The sequence below is a fragment of the Penaeus monodon genome, chromosome 18 (assembly GCF_015228065.2).
Source record: "Penaeus monodon isolate SGIC_2016 chromosome 18, NSTDA_Pmon_1, whole genome shotgun sequence".
Classification (NCBI taxonomy): Eukaryota; Metazoa; Arthropoda; class Malacostraca; order Decapoda; family Penaeidae; genus Penaeus; species Penaeus monodon.
The window spans coordinates 13,331,804-13,344,303 of NC_051403.1; positions in this window are offsets into that span (position 1 = coordinate 13,331,804).

Consider the following 12,500-nt stretch of genomic DNA (forward strand, 5'->3'; position numbering starts at 1 on the left):
TGAAAAATAGAAAATAATTTAAAACCCCCCAAAAAAACCTTTTTAAAAGGGAAAAAAAGGAGAAAAGGGGAAAAGAAAAGGAGGTGTTTTAAAAAAAAAGAGAAATAAGAGAAAAGAAAAGGAGAGGGGAGGATGAGAGAGGGAAAAGGATAAATAGAGAAGGAAAAGGGGAAGAGGGGGGAGGAGAGAGAGAGAAGGATGAAAAGAGAGAGAGAAGAGGAGAGAGAGAGAGAGAAAAAGAAAAAAAGGGGAAGGAGAGGAGGAGGAGGGAGAGAGAGAGAGGAAGAGAGAAAAAAGGGGAGAGAAAAAAGAGGAAGAAGAAGAAAAAGAGAGAGGAGAAGGAGGGGAGAAAGGGGAAAAAAAATAAATAGTTAGAAAATTTTTTAATAGTTTAAAGGGGAAAAAACGAAAAAAGGGAAGAAGAGGGGGAGGGGGGGTGGAAGGGGAGGTTTTCTTTTTTTTTCGTGAGACGCACAGCAGGTGGCAGATGCAACATTTTCGCCCTATTTTCGAAACCTTCCCAAGAACGTCCCTAACCACATGCAAAGGGTCCCATGCCGAACTTTTTTTTTCCATTCCCAAAATTTTGCCGGAAAATGGAAGGAAGAACTTACACTCCTGTTGTTTTCTTGTTTTTTTTTTTTTTTTTTTTTTAGATTCCAGAATGCGTTGTGATGGGTTTGGGGACACGCTGCAGTTGGAACGTAACTGGAGTGAGCACAAGACAAAAATTATGTCAAAACAATTATATGTGTGTGTGTGTTGGTGGGGTGGTGTGGTGTTGTGTGTGGTTCATGTATAGTGCTCTTTTAAAGATAAAAAGAAAGGAAGAGGGGAAGAGAGAAGGAGAGAGAGAGAGAGAGAGAGGAAGAGGAGGAGGAGAGAAGAGAGAGGGAAAAGGCGAGAGAAAAAGAGGGACCGAGAGAGAAGAAGAGAGGAAAAAAGAGGGGAGAGAGAGAGAGAGAAAAAGGGAGAGAGATTGAGAGAGAGAAGAAGAGAGAGAGGAGAGAGACAGAGAGACGAGAGAGAGGAGAGAGAGAGAGAGAGAGAAGAGTGGGGAAGTGAAGAGGAAGAGAAGAGGGAAAAGGGGAGAAACGCGAGAAAAAAAAGCAACAACAAAAAAAAACAGAGACGAGAGAGACCCAGAAAAAAAACAAACGACAGAATATTAACACTTACTTTAAAACTTAAACGCAGTCAAAGAGTAGGCAGACTGACAAAGCGAGCGAGCGAGCGAGCGAGAGGAGAGAGAAAGAGCAGGCGGTGCAATGGCTTTGGCTGAGCTCAGGAAAAGATTTTAGGTCAATCGATGAGGAATCCGCTCGAAAGAACAACAGGTGTTTTACGATTCCATTATTGGTCCTGGAGAGGAGACGGAGAAGATGGAGAGGAGAGTTAGGAGAGAGCGAGTTAGGGAACAGAGAAGGGGAGAAGAGAGAGAGAAAGAGAGGAAGAAGACCGGGATAAGGAACAGAGGCATGAAGGAAAGGTATGACAAAACCGGGATAGGAAGTAGAGGAATGGAGGAGAGAGATGACAAGACCGGGATAGGAAACAGAACAACAGAGGAGAGGGATAACACCGGGATAGGGAACAGAACAATAGAGGAGAGAGGTAACAAGACCGGGATAGGAAACAGAGGAATGGAGGAGAGGGGTTGGGGGGGGAAGAGGGGAGAAGAGGGGGGGGGCAGAGAAGTTAATGGGCCCCCAAAACCCCGCGTGTGGATTGGAAGAGAAAATTGGAAACGGGCGGCCTTTTTGGGGGAGGAGGAGCGTCGGGAGGAAGGCAGCAACGGGGAAGGAATTAGGGTCGAGGGACTCTGGATGGGCAGGCAAGGTGGGGGAGGGGGGAGGGGGAGGGGGCGGGGGGGACAGGGCTGGGTTTTTCGGTTTTCCCCAAAAAGGGGGTTTTCGAGGGAGATGGTGGAAGGGAGGTGGGTAAAGGGGACGCGAACTTGCATATGTACGTACAGAAAATCGGCAAATACACACGCACATACCGCTTCCCCAATATTTGCGGATCTCTCTCTCTCTCTCTCTCTCTCTCTCTCTCTCTCTTTCTCTCTAGCTCGACCTCGTTTTAAGTTTTTTTTTCTACCTCTTTCATTTTTATGGCTTAAATCTACCATATTTCGGGTAAACTATCCCAAAAATGAACATGATATATATATATATTAAAAAATAAAATATAATATTTTATATATTAATAATACAATTTAATATTTTAAAATTTTATATATTATATAATATTAATATATATAATTATATAAAAAATTTTATAATTATATTTAAAATATAGACTTATAATATATTATGGTAAAAAATAAAAAATAAAAAAAATAATTTTATATAAATTTATATCTATACTATATCTATATTATCTATCTTCTATCTACTATCTTCATCTTCTTCTATCTATCTTCTATCTATCTATAATAATTGTTGTGTGTGGTGTGTTTGTGGGCATGTGGTGTGTGTAGTTGTGTGTGTGTGTTTGTTGTGTTGTGTGTGTATATGTGTTTGTTGTGTGTGTGTTGTGGTGTGTGGGTGTGTGTGTGTGTGTGTGTTGGTGTGTGTGTGTGGGGGTGTGTGTGTGTGATGCTTATTATTATTATATATAATATTAAAATATTTATTAATATATAATTATATATTATATTATTTTAAACTATATTTATTTATTTATTTATTTATTTATACACTATATATGTATTTTATATAATTTTAATATATATTATATTATATAATATTATTTTATTATATATAACACTATACCCATCACCGCATATAAAACACTGGTGTGTGTGTGTTTGTGGGTGGGGTGTCTGTATTATTTAATATATATAATATAATATATATATATATATATATTATATTTTATATAAAATAATAAAATATATTTTTATAAAATATTATATATATTATTATATATTCATATATATATATGTGTGTGTGTGTGTGCGTCGCAACGAACACACACACACACTCAGAGACTGGCAAAGGAGAACTCGATATAGGATTTTATTATATAATATTTAGAGATTATACCTACACTGTATATCGGCCTCCTAATGAAATTAATGGCTGTGTTATGGCTCAGTACCTCTGTCTCAACCCAGTGTGTTTTCCCCGAATGTCAGTCTTTTTTTATTTTTTTTAAAGTATATTATATCTATTCTGTATCTATATAATCTAAAAATCTAATCTATCTATCTACTATCTAAACTTCTACATCTATCTATCTACTATTATCTTCTCTCTCTCTCTCTCTCTCCTCTCCCTCTCTCTCTTCTCTCTCTCTATAATAATATATATATATATTAAAAAAAATTATTTAAAATATAATAAAATATAACACACACAATATTATGTAGTAAACCCCACACCACACACACACAACACACAACAACAACCCAACACACATACACACACACACCACACAACACACACCACACAACACACACACACACACACAATTATTAATATTATATAATAATATATATATATAATATATATAAATAAATTTTTAAAGTATATATATTCTACCATTTTTTTATTTTTCTCTCCCCCTCTCCTCTCTCCTCTCTCTCTCCCTCTCCCCCTTTTCTCTTTTTCCCCTATCTATATCTATCTACTACTATCATCATCTTCTATCTATCCTATTATCTTAAAATATGTATCCCTTTTTTCCCTCTATTTCTATCATTTATCTATCTTCTATCCACACACACACACACAAAACAAACCCCCACACACACACACAAACCACACCAACCCACACACACACACACACACACCACCACACACCAACACACACTCACACATCCCAAACACACACACACACACACCAACAACCACACACCACACACACACACACAACACACACACTCACTCACCAACCCTTACCCCTCCCCTCACACACAAACACCCCCAAGCCCCCACCCACACACAAAACACAAAAACACCAACCACCACACACACAACCACACCACACACAACACACACACACACACACCCACACAAACACACATATTATAAAAATTATATATATATAATTTAAATATTAAAATATTAATATATAATATTAAAATTTTTATACAAATAAACCACCACAATTTGTTATGATTATATTTAATATATTAATTTTTATATATATATATATAAAAAAATATATATAATTTTAATATAATAATATATATATATATATACAATATATATATATATAAATATATATTTATTATATATATATTATATAATTATATATAAATATATATTTAGTGTGGTGGTTGTGGTGTGTGTGTGTTGGTGTTTTTGTGTGGGAGTGTGTGTTGTGTGTGTGGGTGTGTTGTGTTTTGTGGGTGGGGTGTGTGTGTTGTTGTTGTGTGTGTGTGGTTGGGTTTGTGTGTTTTTGTTTGTGTGTGTATACATATATTTATATATTATATTAATATATTTTAAATTTATATAAAATTTTAAAATATAATATTATATATATATAATATAATATATTATATAATAAATATAATAATTTTTTAAAATATAAAAATATATATAAACATAATAATATATAATAATATTAATTCAATATAATATTTGTGGTGTTGCGCGCAACGAACAACACCACACTCAGAGCTGAAAAAGGGAAACTCGATTAGGATTTTTTTATAAATTTAAGATTTTCCCATGTATTCGGCTCCCAATGGAAAAACTATTGGGGGTTGTTTGGCCCCATCCTCTGTCTCACTCAGTGTGTTCCACTGAATGTCAGTCTTTTATATTTTTTAATGTATATATATATATCTATATCTGTATCTATATATATCTATTTTAATCTTTAAATTTTTATCATCTATCTATCTACTATCTATCTTCTATCATTTTCTTCTCTCTCTCTCTCTCTGCCCCGCTCCCTCCTCTCTCTCTCTCCCCTCTCTCCTCTCCTCTCCTATAATATATATAATATATTAATTTATTAAATATATATAACACCATAATATTAGGGACACAAAACCCCACAAACACACACACCACACAACACACACCACACACACACACACACACAACACCCCCACACCACAAAACACACACACACAACACACACACCCCCACAACCACAACAACACACATAATTTTATATATATATATATATATATTATATATATATATATATATATAATTTTATAAAAGGGTATTATATTACACATTTTCTATTTCTCCCTTCTCTTCTCTCCCCCTCCTCTCCCCCTCTCCTCTCTCCTCTCTCTCTTTCTCTTTTTTATCATATCTATCTATCTATTATCTATTACTATCTATCTATTATCTATCTATCTATCTATATATTGTATCCCCGTCCACTATCTATCTACTTTTATTATCTTCTACCTCACACAACAACCCCACACACACCACCCCAAAACACACACACACACCTCACACAAAACACACCACAACACAACACACACAACACACAAAACACCCCCTCACACATGCTCAAACACACAACCACACAACCAAAACCCCACAAAAACACAACACACACCCCACACACACACCCACACACACACACACACCACACACACACCACACACACACACCAAACACACCCAACAACACAAACAATATAATTATAATATAATATTAAAATTTTATATTTTAATATATATATATATATATATATATATATATAATATAATATATAATTTATACAAAAACAAGCCCCCACTATAATTTTGTATGTTAATTTAATATTAATATATATATATATATTTTATATATTAATATATATTAAAATATATGTGTTTTGGGGTGTGTTTGGGGGGTTTTGTGTTGGGGTGTGTGTGTGTGTGTGATTGTGTGTGTTTTGTGTGTGGGGGGTTTTGTGGTTTGTGTGTGTGTGTGTTGTGTGTGTGTGTGTTATGTGTGTGTGTGTTGTGTGTTTTTGGGTGGTTGGGGTGTTGTGAACTATAAATTTTAAAAATTTTAAAAATTTTAATTTTATATATTATATATATATATATATACTAATACATACATAATATATTATATGTAAATAATAATTATTATATATTATATAATATATATTATAATATTATATATATATATATATAATTATAATAATATATATATAATTTATATAGAAAATTTTATAATTTTTAATATAATTTAAAATATAATTTTTTAAAATTTTAAAAAGAAAATATTATAAAATATATATATTATATATATATATAATATATATAAAACACACACACCACACACCCCACACACCCCACAAAATACCCACACAACCCAACCCACACACACACCCCCCACCCACAACATAAAATTTATATATATTATAATTTTAATATATAAATATAATTATATAATATTATTTTATATATAATTTTAATATGTTAATTTAAATTTTTAAAAATTAATCTATCTATTATCTATTATCTGTCGCTTCCATATACCCCCTCTTATCTAAATAAAAAGCTTTTATCCCGTGTTCCTTCTTCCTCTTTCCCCGGTAATTTCTCATTTCAGACTCTCCCTCTTGGTTCCTCCTATAAATCCTTCCCCCCCTGCCATGCTCCCCTCCCTCCCCCTTCCTTATACCTTCCTAATAATCAGTAATCTACACCATCCCATTTCCCCATTCTGTCTTCATTTATCTTTCCCTCGCCTCCTCCGCTATGTCTGGCACGGAAATGAAAACAGCTTCGCCAGGGGTTCCCGGGGGGGAAAATTAAAACGGAGGCCTTCATCTGGAGGGGCTTTTACGCTTGCAGGGGAAAGGGCCCCCTTGGAGGGCTGTATTCATAAAGTTAATGAAGCCAAGAAGGAGCAAGGAGGGTGGGTATGAAGAGGGGGGGGGAGGGGGGAGGAAGGTGCTGGGGCGTATTGAGGGGTGAGGGGGGGAGGAAGGATGGCGGGGGTGTGGGAGGGAAAAGGGAAGATGGAGGAGGTAGAGAGGGAAAAGTTCTCGTAAAGGAGAAGGGGTTATAGAGGTGGGTACCGAGAGGGAAATAGGGGGAGGTAGTATCTAAAGGAAGGTGGGTATCCTGAGGGGCGGAAAGGGTAGAGCGAGGGTGAAGGGGAGAAGGGGTATCGCCAGGGAGAAGGGGAGAAGGAGGGGCTCTCATGAGGGAAAAGGGAAAAGGGAGAGGGTATCATGAGGAGAAGGGGTAGAGGGCACAACGGAGAAGGGGGAGAAGATATGCCGAAGAGGGGAAATTGCAAAAGATATTGTGAGGGAAAGGGAGAAGGGGGTATCGATAAAGGGAGGAAGGGAGAGACACTGGAAGGGGAGTAAAGATTGCGAAAGAAAGGGGGATATGGAAGAGATCCAAGAGAAAAGGAGATAGGAGAGAAAAGAGAGTCGTTTTGGATTTTTTTTTTTAGCTTCTAAGGATAAGCCTCAGTCGTGCGTGTGATGATGTAGAGCAGACGCAAAAATAGGAGAAGAAAGGAAGAAGGAAGGAGATAAAGACAGATAAAAATGACACATTGTCTTTTTTTTATTCAAGAGGGGAAAGAACGAAAGTGTGTGTGTAAGATATATATATATATATATATATATATATATATATATATATATATATATATATATATATATATAATATATATACAAAAATATATATATATATATATATATATATATATATATATATATATTATATATATAAAATATATATATAAAGAGAGAGAGAAGAGAGAGAGAGAGAGAGAGAGATAGAGAGAGAGAAGAGAGAGAGAGAGAGAGAGAGAGAGGAGAGAGAGAGAAAGAGAGAGAGAGGGAACAGAGACTGGAGACCAACCCTGATATGCTCTCTCATGTCATCTCAACAGACTATTCATATACATATAATTGTCCATAAAGTAAGTTTATAGCACTCTTACCCGGGCCATCCAGAGAATCCAAGTCCACCCAGGCGTATATGGCGCGTCTCAGGACCAAACACAAGACTGTATCTCCTTCCCTCGTCCCTTTGAAGCACAGGGCTTTCAGAGAAGACATTCGGCAGATCCTTCGACGTAAAATAGGGTCTTCCTTGCCCAGTCCCTTCGTTCCGTTTAACTTTCTCCCGTTCTTTGACTCCCCCTTGTTAATGGGATTCAGGTGAATACGGTATAACACCGCCCTCTCCCTCATGGATGTCGACACGAACTGTTTTCCTAAAGGAAGCGCATAACATATTTCTTCTCTTAAATGATTAGCTAGGCAGACCCTTCCCTCCCATATCCGTCCGCTCGTGAATTCTTCCACATGCAAGGCAATGACATTTCGCTGTTAGATATTCCGGCACTTGTCTGTTTACCCTCTGCTGATGACCATTCTCCTGATGCAGTAGGAGAAGAGGAGGAGGAGGAGGAAGAGCAAGATTAAGAAAATGAAGAAGAGGAGGTGGAGCAAGAGAAAGGGGAAGAAGGAGAAGGAAAATACGAGGCAGAAGGAGAAGGCAAATACGAGGAAGCAGGTGTGAGAAGAAGATGAAGTAATGGGGGAGAAAGAAGAATACGAGGAATAATAATATGAAGAACGAGTCGAAAAGAAGAGCGAAAAGAAGAAAAGGAAAAAAGGCGAAGAAGAAGAAGATACCCTCACCACTATATCCAACTTCCCCCAATGTCTTGGGCGTCAGAATAGCTCGTCAGTCTGAAGGGCATCTCGAAACTCCTGGAAGCCGGGAACTCGCTCGGAGGGAGAGTAATGAACGTCTTCAGGACCTGATTTAATAACGGGCACTCGGAGGCGTGGCAGGCAGGGGGGAGGGGAGGGACAGGTGGCTCTCAAGACTCGCAAGGCGTATTATATTTGTTTCAAGATTTCTAATTATTATCATCCCCATTCTCATTAATATTGATAGAGAGATAAAAAACAACAACAAAAGCCGATGATGGTTCATGAGACAGCTGTTTCGAAATCCCAATGGACTTCGTCGCCAGTCACGAGGAGGCACAGGAAACGGGAAGAGATCATGCGTAATGAAGCTCAGGCATGTTATGTCATGTCAAGGTGTCACAAGGGTTGTAGGCCATCATAATATAACGATTTGAAGATGAGGGAAGCGAGAAGACTATAAGTAAAGAGAGAGAGAGAGAGAGAGAGAGAGAGAGAGAGAGAGAGAGAGAGAGAGAGAGAGAGAGAGAGAGAGAGAGAGAGAGAGAGAGAGAGAGAGAGAGAGAGAGAGAGAGAAAGTAAGAGAAAACAGGTGTTTAGAAACCGAAAGATCAGCGGAAGGAAAGCAGCATACATACTCTCTGACCAGTCCGCCTGAGGATAACCCGTGTCCCATTGGTAGCAGAAGAGAGCGTACTTACCAAGCTCCCAGTTACCCGTTAAACCGGGATACATGTCTAGTAAGCCTGGGACTACCAGTCTCACCAAAATACTGCCTGTCGTATGAAAAATCTAGCATGACGAAAGTACCTACCTAAGACGTAGGAAAGGGGACTGGTGCGATAGAGGCCGTGGTGTACAGATAACGGCGGGGAAGGAAAACGCGGCTGAGAGAGTACCCTTCCGCAGGACAGGAAGTTATAATCACCATCTTGCTACTGATGCCGAGAGTATGGCAGAAGAGTTAGAGTGTTAGAGTAAGAGAAGGGAAGTTCGTGCCCTTTCTCTCTCTCTCTCTCTCTCTCTCTCTCTCTCTCTCTCTCTCTCTCTCTCTCTCTCTCTCTCTCTCCTCTCTTTCTCTATCTATCTATCTCTATCTCCCTCCTCCCCCTCTCTCTCTCTCGTCTCTCTCTCTATCTATCTATCTCTATCTCCCTCCCCCCCTCTCTCTCCTTCCTTCACATCCTCTCTCCACCTCCTCCCTCCCTCCCTCCTTCCCATCCACCCTCCCTCCCTCCATCTCCCTCCCTCCCTCCCTCCCTCCTTCCCATCCACCCCCCCTCCCTCCATCTGCATATCTCCCCCTCCTCCCCTCTCTCTCTCTCTCTCTCTCTCTCTCTCTCTCTCTCCTCCTCTCTCTCTGTCTCTCCTCTCCTCGTCTCTCTCTCTCTCTCTCTCTCTCTCTCTCTCTCCTCTCTCTCTTCTCTCTCTCTCTCTCTCTCTCTCTCTCACTTCTTTTTACTTGCTAGCAGCCGTAATGACGCGCCCTCCTGCGCCCTCCTGCTCTCTCCATGCTCGCAGATTGACGTTGACAGGCAATCTATTGGCAATTAGCGAAGGCCTTTTGATGATTAACGGCGGAGAAAAAACGGGTGAGGGAAAAGGCGGAGGAGAGATTGACATATGAGTAATTCCTTTTTCTTTTTTTTTTCTTGTTACCTGTTTAGAGATTATTTATTTTAGATTTAGCTGTTCATTTATATATATATATATATATATATATATATATATATATATATATATATATATATATATATATATATATATATATATATATATATATGTTCTAGCATTATTTGTCTTTTTATTATGATTTTGTTGGGAAGTTTCCATATTTTATATATCAAGTTTTAAGAGAGAAGCGACTACACTAACCCTCTCCCCCTCCCCCTCCCCCCTCGGTCACCGTTCCAGACCCACCTTGTGCTAAAGAATTTGCTTCATCAGATTATTATGGTCGAGTTTTCCCTCTCCTCCTTCCTTTTCCTCCTTTCTCCTCTTCCTCCCCCTTTCCGTCTCTTTCCCCCTCCCCTTCTCTTTCTCCCTCCCCTTCTCTCGCTTTCATCCCCTTCCTCTTTCCATCCACCTTCCCTCTCTCTCTCCCGCTCTCTCTCTTCCTCCTCCTTCCCCTTTCTTCTTTCCCTTTTCTCTCTTCCTCCCCCTTTCCTCTCTCTCTCCTTCTCCCTTTCTTCTCTCCTCCCCTTTTCCCTCTCTCCCTCCCCCATCCCTCTCTCCCCCCTCTCCTCCCCTCCACAAGCCTACCCCCCCCCAACCCACCCCGCCCTTCACACACAGGCTATAGTCCATTCACGAATGATTTTTTTTTCTTATTATTTTTCCTTTCTCTTTTTTCTTCTTTATATCCTCATATTTTCCCCGTTTTCGTCCCTTTTCACGCTCAAGTAACTGTGACGTCAGAACTGTTGTACAATTCGTGATAATATTAATGGAAATGAAATAAACTGATAGCGTCCAGAACGGATTCCTTATAGAATTGATGTTCATAATATCAATATTTAAAAATGGCGATGTTGACAGATTAAAATGTAAACAAAAGCAAAGCGCTTGTCGTAGCTGCAACAAAAAACGGAAACGACTTGGGGATCCGAGTTAATGGATCAAAGTAAAAATAAGGTCGCCTTTATTTTCTCGTCCCGTCCTTCCTCCTCTTCGTCATTTTCTGTCTCCTTCTCCTTCTCTCCTTCTTTATTTATTTATCTTCTTCTTCTTCTTCTTCTTCTTCTTCTTCTTCTTCTTCTTCTTTTTCTTCTTCTTCTTTTTCTTTTTCATTCGCCTCCTCCTACTCTTTTCTATTCCCTTCACCCTCCCCTCTCTTTCCTACTCCCAATCGTCTTCATCTTCTCCTCTTTACATTCTTCCATATTTCTTCCTCGTCCTTTCCCTCTTTATCCCCTTCCTCGTCTTCCTTCTCCTCCTCCTCAACCACCTTCTCCTCTTCCTTCTAGTCCTCCACCACCACCTCCTCCTCTCCCACACCTCCTCCTCCTCCTCCTTCACTTCTTCTCCCCCCACTCACTCCTCTTCCTTCTCCTCCTCTTTTTCTTCTTCTTCTCCTCCTCAACCACCTTCTCCTCTTTCTCCTCCTCCTCCTCCACTCCTCCTCCCCCCCCCACCACTCTACTCTCTCCTCTCCTCCCTCATCCTCCCCCGCACCACTCTCTCCTCTTTCTCCTCCTCCTCCTCCACTCCTCCTCCCCCCCCAACCACTCTCTCCTCCTCCTCCTCCTCCTCCTCCCTCCTCCCCCCCCCACCACTCTCTCCTCTTCCTCCTCCTCCTCCTCCCTTCCTCCCCCTCCCCACCACCACCACTCTCTCCTCCTCCTCCTCCTCCTCCTCCACTTCTCCTCCTCCTCCTCCACTCCCCCCCCACCTCTCTCCTCTCCTCCTCCCCTCCCCCCACTCCCCTCTCTCCTCCTCCTCCCACCACCACCACTCTCTCCTTTCCTCCTCCTCCACTTCTCCACTCCTCCTCCCCCACCACCACTCTCTCTCTCCTCCTCCTCCTCCTCCACTCCTCCTCCTCCTCCCCCACCACCACCACTCTCTCCTCTCCTCCTCCACTTCTAGCCATGGAGACTGTTTCACGCACCAGCGGACACCGATATGCCTAGGTTTTCCCTTTTTCCCCCTGCGCCATCGTTTTTGAGCGCGAAACACTCCTAAGAGTTGTGAAGCGAGGGAAGTGCCCGAGGGAGAGAGGAGAGATAGAGATAACGGAATAAAGGTTTTCCTCTCGGTGTATGGGATGATGGGAGGGAGGAGGGGAGGGAAGAGGGAGGGGGAGGGGGAGGGGGGGAAAGACGCGAGGAAACAAGCAATCTTTCGATATTTTTTCTTTTCTTTTAGATCTATTGTTAGATGTTATCATCAAT